General features: G+C 44.6%; 2 protein-coding genes across 9 annotated transcripts in view; both read right to left on the bottom strand.

The window, feature by feature from the left end:
* Positions 1–13,410, bottom strand: part of LOC112409742 (toll-like receptor 8) — a 144,202-nt gene that overhangs the window by 107,211 nt on the left and 23,581 nt on the right. For 2 of the 4 annotated variants that reach the window (XM_024760045.1, XM_024760048.1), the window contains exon 1: positions 4,004–5,051. The exons of 1 other annotated variant lie outside the window; for it this stretch is intronic. The gene's annotated coding sequence lies outside the window, so the exon portion shown is untranslated. Of the gene's footprint in view, positions 1–4,003; positions 5,052–13,410 lie in introns of those variants that run through there. One more of the 4 variants, XM_024760042.1, reaches the window with a different exon arrangement.
* Positions 12,454–13,410, bottom strand: part of TLR7 (toll like receptor 7) — a 35,858-nt gene continuing 34,901 nt past the window's right edge. For all 5 annotated transcript variants that reach the window (XM_024760037.1, XM_024760038.1, XM_024760036.1 and 2 more), the window contains one exon: positions 12,454–13,410. This exon is cut by the window's right edge and continues 3,243 nt beyond it. The gene's annotated coding sequence lies outside the window, so the exon portion shown is untranslated.

Genomic DNA, 13,410 nt, shown 5'->3' with positions numbered 1-13,410 from the left:
GCTGAGAACATGCGAAAAGATTTGGGGGACAGCCACTTAATTCACATAGATGAGGGCACTCTGAAAGCACGAGAACATTCTCTTAGGTTTGAGGCCTCGGGCTGGGTATGGAGAGGAAGACTCCAGAAGGTCTTAAATGGATTCCTCACAATCCCCAGGACCCCTTCTTCCCTATCCGCACCCCAACTGGTCTTTCTTTCCTCTTTCCTTCAAATCCTCTTTTCCCAATCTTCATCTCTCTCAACGTGGGGCTTTTAGAGTTGGAGGAAACCATTTCTGTTTCTCCCTTTCTGGATCTGCCACCTCCAAGGGACTTCAGAACCGCCTTCAGGGTCAGAAATTACTTCTGCAAGACCCAGCCCATGGCAAAGGAGTTAATAACCATCCTGCCACCAGGTGGCGCACCCTACCCAGTATTTCCCTTCCTAAACAGGCAGAGGAGTCCTTTTTGTGTGATATACATGGGATAAATTGAGTATAAAATTTTACACTGCTGCAAAGGTTAATAAACTACACATGTATAGGGGCTTCCCTGGTGACGCAGTGGTTGGGAGTTTGCCTGCCGATGCTCGGGAGGATCCCACATGCCGCAGAGCGGCTGGGCCCGTGAGCCATGGCCGCTGAGCCTGCGCGTCCGGAGCCTGTGCTCCGCAACGGGAGAGGCCACGGCAGTGAGAGGCCCGCGTACCGCAAAAAAAAAAAAAAAAAAAAAAAAAAAAAAAATTTACTCATGTATAAAGGTCTTATTCTTCGTTTGGGGGCCCTTTCAGGTTAGGACAATCCAAGCTTCCAAATAAAAACAAATTTTATTCATAATTTGCCCTATGGGTCTCAAAGGTTTAAGATGCAAGAAAAGCAAAACCATGAAGCTTTTGCTTCCCCATTTGGGAATAGATAGAAAATTTTAACTAAGTAATGAGCTAGAGAAGTGTCAATTTCATAAGTTATGAAAGATGTGAAATAAAGCTCAGACTTCCCTGTATCTATTCTAAATCCACTTACTGAGTTAGATTTTGAGAAAACAAAACAAAACCATATTACGAAAGAAATATTGCCAGGTGGAAAATGTTCCAAGAGTAGAACAGGTATCCGGTGTGAATGTCAGTCTACCAACTGCTAGCTACACAAAGACAGCTTCATTTTCTATGATTCGAGTTCGTTTCTAGCCCTGAGCTTTCATCCTACCTGACTCTTCCGAAGGTTAACTCAGACCCTTGCCTCCCAGGAATTGTACACAGTTTCCGGCTCTGCTGTAGTGACACACGGGTGTGTGTCTTCATCTTCCACATGAAGTTGGCAGGTCCCCTCTTTTCTCTGAATCAACAGGCCTCCCAGCCCTCCCATTCCCTTCCCTCTCGGCTTCTCTCTCCAAAAGAACGCGGAGAAGCAACCTCGCCTTTTGCCATTCCTGGAGACCCAGATGTCCCTGAGTAGCTTTACCTTCACAAACCCCTCATGATCCCCTAAGACTATTAGGCTTTTAGAAGACAAAACCCCAAGAACTCACTTACCCCGCACATGTCCCCCGAGGCAATGGGCACAGAGCTTAAGGTCAGCGTGAATGGGAATGAAGGAAAAGGAAAGAAAACAGAGGACAATCTCAAAGATGACTGAGCCTCCCAGTGCGACCTTACCCCCTAGGGCACGGCTTTGCAAGGCTTTTGCATCTAGATCACGTACATCGGGATCTTCTAGCTCTTATTTAAAATGCATATGTCAGGACTCAAGAAACTCAGGAGCTCGAGCGCAGAGCCAATGAAGTTTGAGGACCACTCAGTAGCATCAGCAGCCCCCGGGCCCAGCTTGTTAGAGATGCAAATTCTCAGGCTCCAACTTCAGACCTACCGAATCAGAAACTGATGTGGGACCCAGCAATCCGAGGTTTAACAAGCCCCTCAGGTGACTCTGACGCACGCTCAACTCTGAGAACCGGTTGCCTGCATATTGGAATCACCTGCAAGATTTCAAATCCAAACGCCCAGGCTCTCCCCCAGACCAATTAAATCAGAAGCTTCACTGGTGGGGCCCAGGCATGGGGATTTTTGAAGAACCTCAGGTAATTTCAACGACAGCCAAGATTAAGAACCACCGTAGCAAGTGGGGAAACAGATCTGAATCACCAGGACTGTCTCACAATAAATATCTCCTCCCTTCTGGGATAGCATGGTATTGTCCCCAGCCTGAGACTCTCTGCAGTTGTAGCCCTTGTTATTGATGGGACAGGGTCGTCTTACACCTGTGTGTTTGCATGGATTAAACCCTTAAATATAGGACTTAAACCCATAAAACTCCTTGAGGAAAACATAGCAAAAAACCTCCTTGACACTGGTCAGTGTTTTTTTGGATATGACACCAGAAGCACAAGCAACAAAAGCAAAGATCAGCAAGTGGGACTACATCAAACTAAAGAGTTACCGCACAGCAAAGAAAAACGTCGGCAAAATGAAAAGGCAGTCTATAAAACAGGAGAAAATACTCGCAAACCATCCATCTGATTAGGGGTTAATATCCAAAATACATAAGGAACTCATACAACTCGATAGCAAAAAGCAAACAGTCAACTTAAAAATGGACAGAGGATCTGAATAGAAGTTTTTCCAAAGAAGACATACAAATCGCCAATAGGTACATGAAAGGGTGCTGGGCATCAGTAGTCATCGGGGAAACACAAATCAAAACCACAATGAGATAACCCCTCATACCAGCTAGAATGGCTGTTATCAAAAAAACAAGAAATAACAAGTGTTGGCGAGGATGTAGACAAAAAGGAACCCTTGTGCACTGTTGGTGAGAATGTACATTGGTGCAGCCACTATGGAAAACAGTACGGAGGTTCCTCAGAAAATTAAAAATAGAGTTACCATATGATCCAGTAATTCCAGTTTTGGGTATTTATCCGAAGAAAACGAAAACACTAATTTGAAAAGATATCTGCACCCCCGTGTTCATTGAAGCATTGTTCACTCTAGTCAAGATATGGAAAAAACCTAAGTGTCCACTGATGGATGAATGGATAAAGAAAATGTGAGATATATATATATATATATATATATATATACAGCCATAAAAATGAAGCAATTCTACCATTTGGAACAACACGGATGAACGTGTAGGGCATTATGCTAAGTGAAATAAGTCGGACAGAGAAAGACAAATACTGTACGGTGTCTTTATAGGTGGAATCTAAAATAGTCAAACTCAGAATCAGGGAGTAGAATGGGGTGAGGGTGGCACTAAGGCAAGCGGGAAGATGTTAGTCAAAGGGTACAAACTGTCAGTTACAAGATGAGTAAGCTCCGAGGATCAAATACACAGCATGGTGATCGCAGTTAAGAAAACTGTGTTTCACACTTGAAATCTGCTGAGGGTAGATGTTAAGTGTTCTCACCACACACTGCCAACACTGGTAACTATTTCAGGTGATGGATGTGTGGTGATCATTTCACAATATATACATATATCAAACCATCACATTGTACACCTTCAATATATACAATTTTTATTTGCCAATTATGTCTCAATAAAATTGGGGAAAAAAGAAAAAGAAAACCGCCCGTCTAGAGTAATACACGTCAACAGCACATCCACGGATAGAAACAATTAGTAAAAATATTAAGATTCTGTTTACACCAAACTATACTAAATATTCTTCTTTTATGAAAGCCAATTAGTTGCAAACACATGTTCATTTGTTCATGGGCACTAACCGCCTGCATGAAAGTATAAAGTAACGGCTGTACTTGAGACTTTAATAAAATCATGAAATTCTGAAGCCATCAAGTACCTTGAAAACAGGAGTTCAACCAGAGTTCTGATTTATGAGTTTGGAAATTGCACTTTCCTGTTTAAATATGTGACATGTTCAACCATGTGTGGTTCCTTTAAATCTATTTATAGACACTAAGTATATTTAAGGCAGTCACATGTAGCAAACCGGTTGTAAATACAATTGCACAGCATCTTGTTTCCTCTCCTTCACTACTAAACTAGCTTAAAGACTTACCTAAGTCTCTGTTAGCAGACTTTAATGTGTGTGTAGGAATCGCCTGGGGACCTGGGGCTCTTGTTCAAACGTAGGTAGATTCTGATTCAGGAGGTTTCGGGGGGGGACCTGAGACTCTGTATTTCTAACAAGCTTCCCGAGGGTCACTTCCATTTCTCTCAATTAAATGGACACTTTGCAGTCCTCGTCTTCATCTCAGTGGCATGTGACACCGTCCTCATCATCCTTGCTTCCTTGATTTCTTAGACACTGCTCTCCTCGATTTTCTTCTATCTCTGTCTCCTCCTTTTCATTGTCCTTTTCAGGCTCATCTTCTGCCAGCTGCGAACAATTAGAATTCTTCAAAGCTCAATTCCCGTCATCTTGCCATTTACTAAATACCTTGCCCTTAGCTCAGTGGTTCTCAACTGAGGGGAGGTGTATCTTGTCCCCCAAGGGACGTTTGGCAGAGTATTTGTAGTTTTCACAACTCCAGGGGAGGGGAGGGAAGGGGAGATGCTCCTGGCGCCTAGTGGGTGGAGGTTGGGGATGCTAAATACCCTACAATGCACAGGACAGCTCTCCCCTCAAAAGCTCCCCCCCACACACACACACAGACACCTCATCCAAATAAAGAATGCTTTGTCAGTAGCGCTGAGGTTAATAAGGGCAGTGCTTCTTAAACTGTAAAATGCCTGGCAACCACCTGGGTCTGTTGCTGAAATTCAGATTCTGATTTATCAGGTACAAAGTGGGGCTTTTCTAAGGAACTCCCAGGAGGCGCTGACGATGTTGGTCCAGGGACCACTGTTTGAATAGCAAGTCCCTAGACTACATCATTTCTGCACAAGGTGTCCGTCACTGTCATCGCCGCAGGAGACTTGAACTACGCATCTCTAGCTCAGCTCTCTTTCTTAGCTCCATAGACTGTGGCCAACTACTGACTCAGCATCTCCAGTTTGGGTATTGGAAAGCTCCCCAAATCAATATTACTAAGCCACACTTGTGATGTCCTACCTCCAAATACGGTCCTCTTCCAATGCTGTCTTGTTCAGTTAACTCATTTTTTACATCTCAGCTCGGTGGCTTTCCTTAGACAGCCTGTGCCTTCTGCTCCCCGATCGGACTCAGTTCTCTGATGTGTAACATGAGAATTACATAATCTTCTAGAACATTCTTCCTTTCCTTCAAAGCACTTGAATCCCCCTCAACATGACTATCTGATTGATGAGTTTCTGAATAAGCTCTGGGGAAACAGGGAATATTTCTATTTTTGCTCACCAGGGTCTCCTCAGCCCCTAGCACCATGCCTGGTCCATGGTGTGCACACAATAGTATTTATTGACTGCCTGAATAAAATGAATGAATGAATGAGTGAATGAGTGAATGAGTACAACTGACAGCTTCTAAATACTACATCAATATAACGCAGAATACAAATTCTAAATAACTACATCCTACACTATCTCATAAATGCTGAAATTATGGAACCCAATCAATAATATAGAGTCTTAGAAATGATACCTCTAGCGCCCCTGAAGGTAAGGACTCTCTATCTCCTGCAAGGATGAGAAACCTGTAAGTTTTGGTCTTAGGCTTTTAAAAGAAGAGTCTTCTTCATTTCATGAATCCAAGCACGGCCTGACGTTTTACAGACTAATTTATTAGTATAGTTCATTTAATTGAGATTTTACTCATTTATCATTGATTCAGAATGGCACTTTGGAAGGAGTTTTCTCTTCTCTTTACACTGTGACATCAACTCCTGAAATGGGGAAGGATGGTGACTAGACCTTCTTTCCTTTCACCCCTTCCTACGCTTCTCACGGGAGACAGAACGACTTGTCGGATTGGCGACAGTGGGGAAATGGTCACTGCGCCTGTTTGTTCCAGTCTCCTCCTGGCTCTTGTTCTCTAGGGGCAGCCCGAGCAGAGCAGAGCACACCCCCTCCTTGTTTCTACCGCCCTGAGGCAGGGCGCCCTCGCTCTGGGTTGAAAGCTCGTATTCCTTCTTCTTTTCTAGCTGTAGCTGGGCGGAGCAACTCAATGGAGCCAGAGGGATTGGAGAGTTATAAGACGACAAACGCAAGCTATGGGCATCAAATTTAGCAAATGCTGGGTCTTAACCCCCACCTGACGCCGGTGTGTATTGCTCAGCTGGAGAGAGGTGTAAGTAACCAGGCTTCCCGCAGACCCCAACAACTCTGAAAACTTCCCTTTCTAAATGGAATCCTAAATTTCCAAGTGAACTTCACCAAGGCTGGACTTGGTGCAACTTTGGTGTCCAGCGCCGCTTAGGGAGAGATCAACCCTGCCCATCACATTCTCGGAAGAAAGCACTTTATACTTTTGTATATAAACCTCAGTATGGTCTCTCTCAACAGAACTTTCTAAAAGAAGTTTTATGAAAACAGGCTATATCAGGAAAAATGTAAACTCACGTGTGACAATGGAGAAAACCAATTATACCTAGAGTCAGTGGAAATATCAGGAGAAGGTGGGGAGGGGTAAGAACGGGAAGAACTCAATTCTGATTCTTGGAGGTAAAGAAGCATCACAGGGTCCTATGCAAATGAACATGGCACTCCTTCATACTTCTGGCTTTTCTTCTTCTTCTTGCAGGATCACAGGAAAAAGCAGAACTAGGGAAATATGGGAACTTGGATCAAGAAAAAGGGACTTTCCTCTGATAAGTTTTAAGCAGGAAGTGGTCAGCGTTCTCATGGTAGAAAGATTATGGAAAATGAAAAAAATATATTTAATAAAAAGCCTACAGAAATGAACTCTGGGTATCTGAGACATTTCTGGAAAGTCTGATGGACTTAAATTCAAAGAAAACAAGAGGAGACCAAATAGTGATTGAGAATACGTAATGCATGGAAGAGCTAACTAAGTATCACCCTTTAAATTAAAAAAATTTTAATATATGAATATAATACATGAAATGTTGAGCATAAACTTTATACACAGCAGAAACGGCTAGCAGAAGAAAATTCCCAGATACTGTATGCTAGAAGAAAAAGATTAAAAATATTCACGGTATGAGGAATGTTCTATACATGTATAATAGCAAGTGAGCATTCCATCATCTTTGACTTGCTTAATGCTGCCTGTGGGAAGCGGGCATGAAGACCCCAAGCATCGTGCCCACCCAGAGACAGTTTTCATGAACTCACAGTTAAGTAGGATGAAAAAGACGGCTAATCCTCAAACTATTAAATTACAGCAGGCTTTAAAGATGCCATTTATGGGCTGGGGTGGGGATGAGGGGGTGGTGGAGGAGAACAGTTAGTAGTTAGATTATTCAGAAATCGGATAGAGCGAGAGCGTGCTCAGTGAGTGAGACTGGAATCGAGAGAGCGACAGAGGGCACTAGGGAGATGCTAAGAGGGTGTCATTGCTACAAAAACCACGGTTTAACATGGGGGCCATGCTGTATGAAAAGAGGAAATGTGTCGTACGGAAAAGAAGGCCGCTCACCCGGTTAACTCAGGTTTTTCATCTATGCCTGCACGTGCAAAGGGCGATGCACGGCCAGCCCCATCTTGAGACACCAAATCAAAGCAATGGAAATAAGTGGTCAAAACAAAGATTTGATAGTCTGTGGTCTCCAATATTTTTGACATTGCCGTCTCATCAATAAACAACATTGAACACACAGCCCTACCTATTTCTGTATTAATACACTGGGTATATGATAAAATAGCCACAGACACACTTTCTAAAAGATGATTATATCTATTCTTATATTTTCTTCCCACACCCCACTTGGGAGACCTAGCCAAGGGTCTCAGTAGCAGACCGGCAACACCCATGAGGTTCCATTAGGTGGCACTCTGCACCGTATACGTAGAACCACAGTCAGTGTCCGATTCAGTCAGATACTAGGAAAATTACAGTCAAGACATCCTTTAAATCGTGAACACAAGCAGCAGCTCTACTGGTCAGGACTCACGGGACTGCGCATCAGTTGTCCACCTGCCTCTGTCTCTACCCAAATCTGCTAAGTGTGCTTGCCCAAACTGTCTTCACATTTCAGCCCTGAACAGAACTGCCAATCCTGTACGGTTCGATTATATCCCTCCTGAAAACAAGTGCCTAATGGGAAGCAATTTGAGCTGAAGTGCAGCTCCATTTCCAAGCAGTGGGTTAAGAGTGCTGAGGGTTATACACAGAAGGAGAAAGAGAAATTGAGCATACCTGGGGGTTCTGGCTTTCTTTGCTGAAGTGATCCCTGAGTTAACAGTCCCTGGTATCCCAAAGGAAGATGTGGCCCTTCCCAAACGGGGCTCTGCAGAGCAGCTGCTTCAGAAGCACTTGGGCTAGTTTCAGAAATGCAGAGTCCTGGGCCCCAGAAATCAGGACCTCTGGTGTGGAGGCCTGCAACCACATGGTTTCCAAGCTCCTGTGGTGATTCTGATTCCCTGTAAAATTGGAGAAACAGCTGACCTGGCTGGACAGAGCTGGGTCAGTTCGGGGCAGGGCCATCTACTGCCCCTGTGACCTTGGCAGTTGACTTAACGTGTCTGACCCCACCTTCATCTCTGAGTTAACCCATTCTCTTTGACATGGGGCTCTTAATACCAGCCTCATAGAGCTGAGGTGAAGATTTAACAGAATAACTGAAGCCTTGAACTTGGCTTTGCTGCTTAATAAATATGATTCCTTCCCTCCTCTTCCTCCTGCAGCCCCCACTCGATAACACTGTCCCGGCACCAGTGACTTCACCCTCCGCCCTTCATCCTAAGATCCTCCTTGCTCTCTCCTCACCCTGTCATCCCCTTGGGGGCCTGTCCTCAAGAGGAGGAGCCAAAGTGGTGATTCTTTTAAACCTCATTCTTCTAATTCAGCTTCCTTCGAAAGGCAACTAAATGGTGGGAAATGAGGACCTAGGGCAGTGATATGGGCACTGTAAACCATTTTATTTAATGCACATCACCTGCTTACAAGGCCCTGCTCGGCGGGCCTCCTCTTGGACCTGGCGCAGGAGTGCTACCCACTGTTCCAGGGTGACTGCAGGACAACAGGCTGGTTCTAACTGCCCAAACAGCCCCCCGACCCCTGCTCTTCTTAGCAGCTTGGTCCCCCTGGACAATGGGCCTCAGACATGGGTTCATGGAGATGTTCCTACAAACTTCTATGGCTCAAGACGTAAGCTCAGGAAATTCACTATTCTGAAAGCCTCTGGAATCTCTGACCCGCTACATCTCCTTGGCCAGTGAGAAGTGAAGTAGTCACGTGTATCATACAAGACAAAGATGGTGCCCTAGTTGGCTGTCTCTGTCTGGCCTTTGCTTCAGGGGTGCCACCAGCCAGAAGGACACTGAGAACCATTTTCTGTGTGTGGAAGCATCTGCCCGCCTCACCCTGACCACTGGCGGGCTCTAGGGATGTGTGAAAACTGCCACGAGGCCACGGGGGCTTCCTGTTATCCGCCAGAACCTAACAGACTCTCTCTGGAGGGTGCTTGTTGTGAGACACTGGGACTCAAACCTCCTCAGTCAGTTTGTCTGGGCTCTTCCAAAACAATTAATATAAATGACGAAGAGGGAGAAGGGATATATACATGAAGAAATATAATCATTGAAATGTCATGGCAAACACGTTAGAAATTAATTACAACCCAACAGTAGGGTCATCTTGAGGCAGAGCACCAGATCTTACTCAGTTTCTTAACCCACATGCTTGAAAGTTGGGATAAGCTGAAAGAGTATGAGTTTGAATGTGACAGAGAGTCCGGCCAGTGTCACCCAGGGAAGGTTTCACCAGGCCAATTACAGAAGCTCGTGCTCACTGAAGCAGGTGGGGATTTACTCTGTATGTGTGGGAAAGAGACCAGTTTTAAACCAAAAGTACACACCAAACCACCGCTTCCGAACAGAAGAATCCACCTGCAACAACGGCTCTTTCTGTTCATTCTTGTGTAGGACACGAGGCTTGCCGTGGGTGCCTAAAGCCGAAAAGGAAACTGAGAGGGAGGGGAAGGCAAAAGAAGAGAGATGGAAAAACATATAAAACCCCAAACAGTGTGAAACTGCCCTGTTGTCATCTCACTGTCACCAGCATGGATGGCCCCTGTGTCACCAGGCCTTCTTCCACACAATCTCATCACAAGCTTGGGACTTTCTCCTCTCTTTGTAACCCTTCCCCTTCACTAGGTTGGTTGGTTGATTGGTTGGTTGGTGCCTCTCGTGTTCTCCTTCATTACATTAACTCAATGACAGGGATTCACTTTCAGTCCTCGTGTTCTCCAGAGAACATCTTTTGAGTCGCCCTCAATCACGTTCTTTGGTCATTTCCCTCCCACACTGATATTTGTACTTCAGAAGAAACAAAGAATTCCCAGTGCTTCTCAGGCTCAAGGGCTCGAGCTTCCAGCAGAGGTGACTGGTGGCATGTCCCACTACTAACTGCTCCTGAGGCCTGGTATCCCAAGGCTCCAAGGAGGGATGAGCTTCCACACCAGGCCAGTAAATCTGTCCCATAACCAGTGTTCTCTGCCCACTTGAGGGCGTGCAGGAGAGGTACAGGACAAATCAAACCTCATCCCCACCCCCGTTTTAAAACTGGGGCATAAATACCTCACAGGAGATGCAACCTGGTTCTCTCTGGTTAGGATGAGAAGGAGGAAGTAAATAAAAAGCATGTTTTATGGGGGTGGAGGGGGACAGGTTCCTGAAAAAGAAGAGTGTGCATCCTTGCTGTCCCCATTACAGTTTCCTTGGAGACTGGCGAACAAGACGCCCAGGTTGTTAAGTCACCACTGCCCCCCTCATATACTCTGTATTCCCTGACTACATTTAAGAGACCAGTTGGACCTAAGACCATTCAGACAGATAGAGCTGGAAGTAGATGTGAGGATGGGGCCAAGAGACCCTGAGTCAGCAGCGGGGCTATGGTTAGACTCATCTTCTCTCCGTTCTATGGGCTGCAAACACTTGCTTTGCCTTATTCTCAGCCTTAACACTTACCTGCCTAATGCTTCCCTTGGCTTGGATCCTAACAGATGCCCAAGTCTTGCTGAGGTACAGCCTCTATCCGAGGAGGAAGGACACACCCTGGCCAGGTTCAGGGTTGAAAGAGGGTGGGAACCCCTTGATGGTAGAGTGGGATTTATGGAGAATCGGGAGTCCCTTCTAGAGCAGCGCCAATCAGAAGCGGGTCAGCTGAGAGCAGGACACTCAGAGCTTGGCAGGAGAACTAGCCATCATGCGCTCCTGGTGGCCTGAGTTGGCGGCTTTTGATCTGTGCCATCTATGAATGGCTCCAATAGAACAGGACTCCACAGAAGACCGTCAGGAGGTTAAAAGAGTGACTTGTCGAGATTACAAAGGAATTAAAATGAAAACCATCTGTTGAAGTGCTTTTGGTCATTTCTTACAACAAACCACTGTACACAATCTCATGTTGAAATACGTTGTGGTTTCTGAGTTGCATTGTTCTCAGTTTCCCTTCCTCTTGATCCATTTCAGATATCTAAGTTGTCTTCAAGTGCTTCATGAATCCCCAAAATAGCTTAAACCTTATGTGTGTGTATGTGTGTTTTTTGGCTGCACCTCGTGGCATGCGGGATCTTAGTTCCCCGACCAGGGATCGAACCCGTGCCCCCTGCAGTGGAAGCACAGAGTCTTAACCACTGGATCGCCAGGGAAGTCCCTGTATTTATGTGTTTTAATAGAAGAAAGTTTATCATGCCAAAGCCAATTTTTATGATGCTATCTTTGTTTTCACCGAAGAAGGCATCTATGAAGTACAATCAAGTTTATAGAGGTTGTCAGATCATTGGCTCTATTCAATCCAGAGATTAATTTGGGAATTTGTGACTCTTATTAATTGATTATGTGTCCTTTGGAAATAATTTATATACTGTGTATTGATAGCCATCCTTAAAGTAAAACCTTTGGCTTTTCCACATACGAGGAAAATACAGTTATCTCCCAGCTCATACTCTCAGATGTGAACCCTTACACGCTATCTTCCAAAGGGCACAGACACCTCTGTAGATAACTTCTTTCACGAAATAAAAGCACATTGGTCACGTTTCAAACTTTGAACTCATGCAGATTTATACCCACTTGGAAGGTGTGTCTTCAGAACATCCTGGTCCTTTCTGTTCTTTTTTTGAGTAGTGAAGCTGAAGCTCAAGACTGAGGCTTTCTCAGTGTTAAGGTCGATAAACCTCTGTTCCTCCCCCTGCCCCCCAAATTTAAAGGAATCCATGCAGTTGTCATCCCTGCCTGATAATTCTAAATAAATACACGCTCTTGGGGTCCTTCTTCAGAGTTTACCACCAAAATCGTCTAATGTTGATGGATCAAGTTTTCAGATGATTATAAATATACAGTATTAGTTAACAAAGCAGTTTGAAAGATCATTGGATGAGGCAATTTTTCTTTGGATACAGTACTTCTCAATGCAGATGAAAATATTTGTCTTAGCTTGGTTGCTATAACAAAACATCACAAACTGGGTGGCTTAAAGAACAAACATTTATTTCTCACAGGTCTGAAGGACGGAAGTCTGAGATCAGAGTGCCAACACGATCTGGTTCTGGTGAGAGTCCTCTTGTGGCTTGCAGACTGCCCACTTCTCTTTGTATCCTCAGTCCTCTGGCTGCTTCTTCTAAGGCAGTAATCCCATCATGAGGGCTCCACTCTCGTGATCTAATCACCTCTCAAAAACCCCGCCTCCTAATACCATCATATTGGGGGTTAGGATTTCAACATATGAATTTGGGGGTGGGCACAAACATTCAGTCCACAGCAATATTTAAGCAGGTAAATTATCATCAAAGGTGAAGAGCATCATTTTGCATAAAGGCAGAGCACTTTATTTTTCTCCCATTTGTAAGTAGACTATGTCCATCAATGGCAAAGATGTTTCTATTTCCCCACAGAACCCAATAACAGGCCCAGGGGAAACGAGCGAGGAGCCTTGAGCAGCAACCACCTGTTGGGTGCCAACACTCAGTCTGCACAGAAGGGGGTGCTAGATTACACTCAAGCAATTGGCTGAGGAGTTAACTGTTTTTGTTTTTGGTTTATTCCCACTAATTAACTCTGGTGCATTTTAATGTCATATAGGTAGACCCTGAGCATTTTTTTTTACCCTATTTCCATATATACCAGTACTTCTTAAGGGTAGAAATGCAGTTCTTCTCAATTCAGTGACTGTGTGTTTATGTAATAATCACAATTCCAGGAGAATCAAAGTGCCATGTCCTCTACTTGCCACCCTTCTCCCAACAGTATTTTATACAGGAGCAGAAGGCAGAGACTCAACTGCAAATGGAGACAGAGAGAGCTAAGAAAGATGACTTGACGCTTATATAAATCCCAATTTTCCAGTTCCTCTGTCATATATCAGTGACTCCTCTCCAATATGGGCAATCTCAGGGCTTGGAAAAGTTTAAAACACTATTTCTGTGG

The sequence above is a fragment of the Neophocaena asiaeorientalis genome, unplaced genomic scaffold, assembly GCF_003031525.2.
Source record: "Neophocaena asiaeorientalis asiaeorientalis breed wild unplaced genomic scaffold, Neophocaena_asiaeorientalis_V1.1 scaffold295, whole genome shotgun sequence".
NCBI classification, from domain to species: domain Eukaryota; kingdom Metazoa; phylum Chordata; class Mammalia; order Artiodactyla; family Phocoenidae; genus Neophocaena; species Neophocaena asiaeorientalis.
The sequence above is the reverse complement of the archived record's forward strand: the minus strand, read 5'-3'. Positions and strand labels throughout refer to the sequence as shown.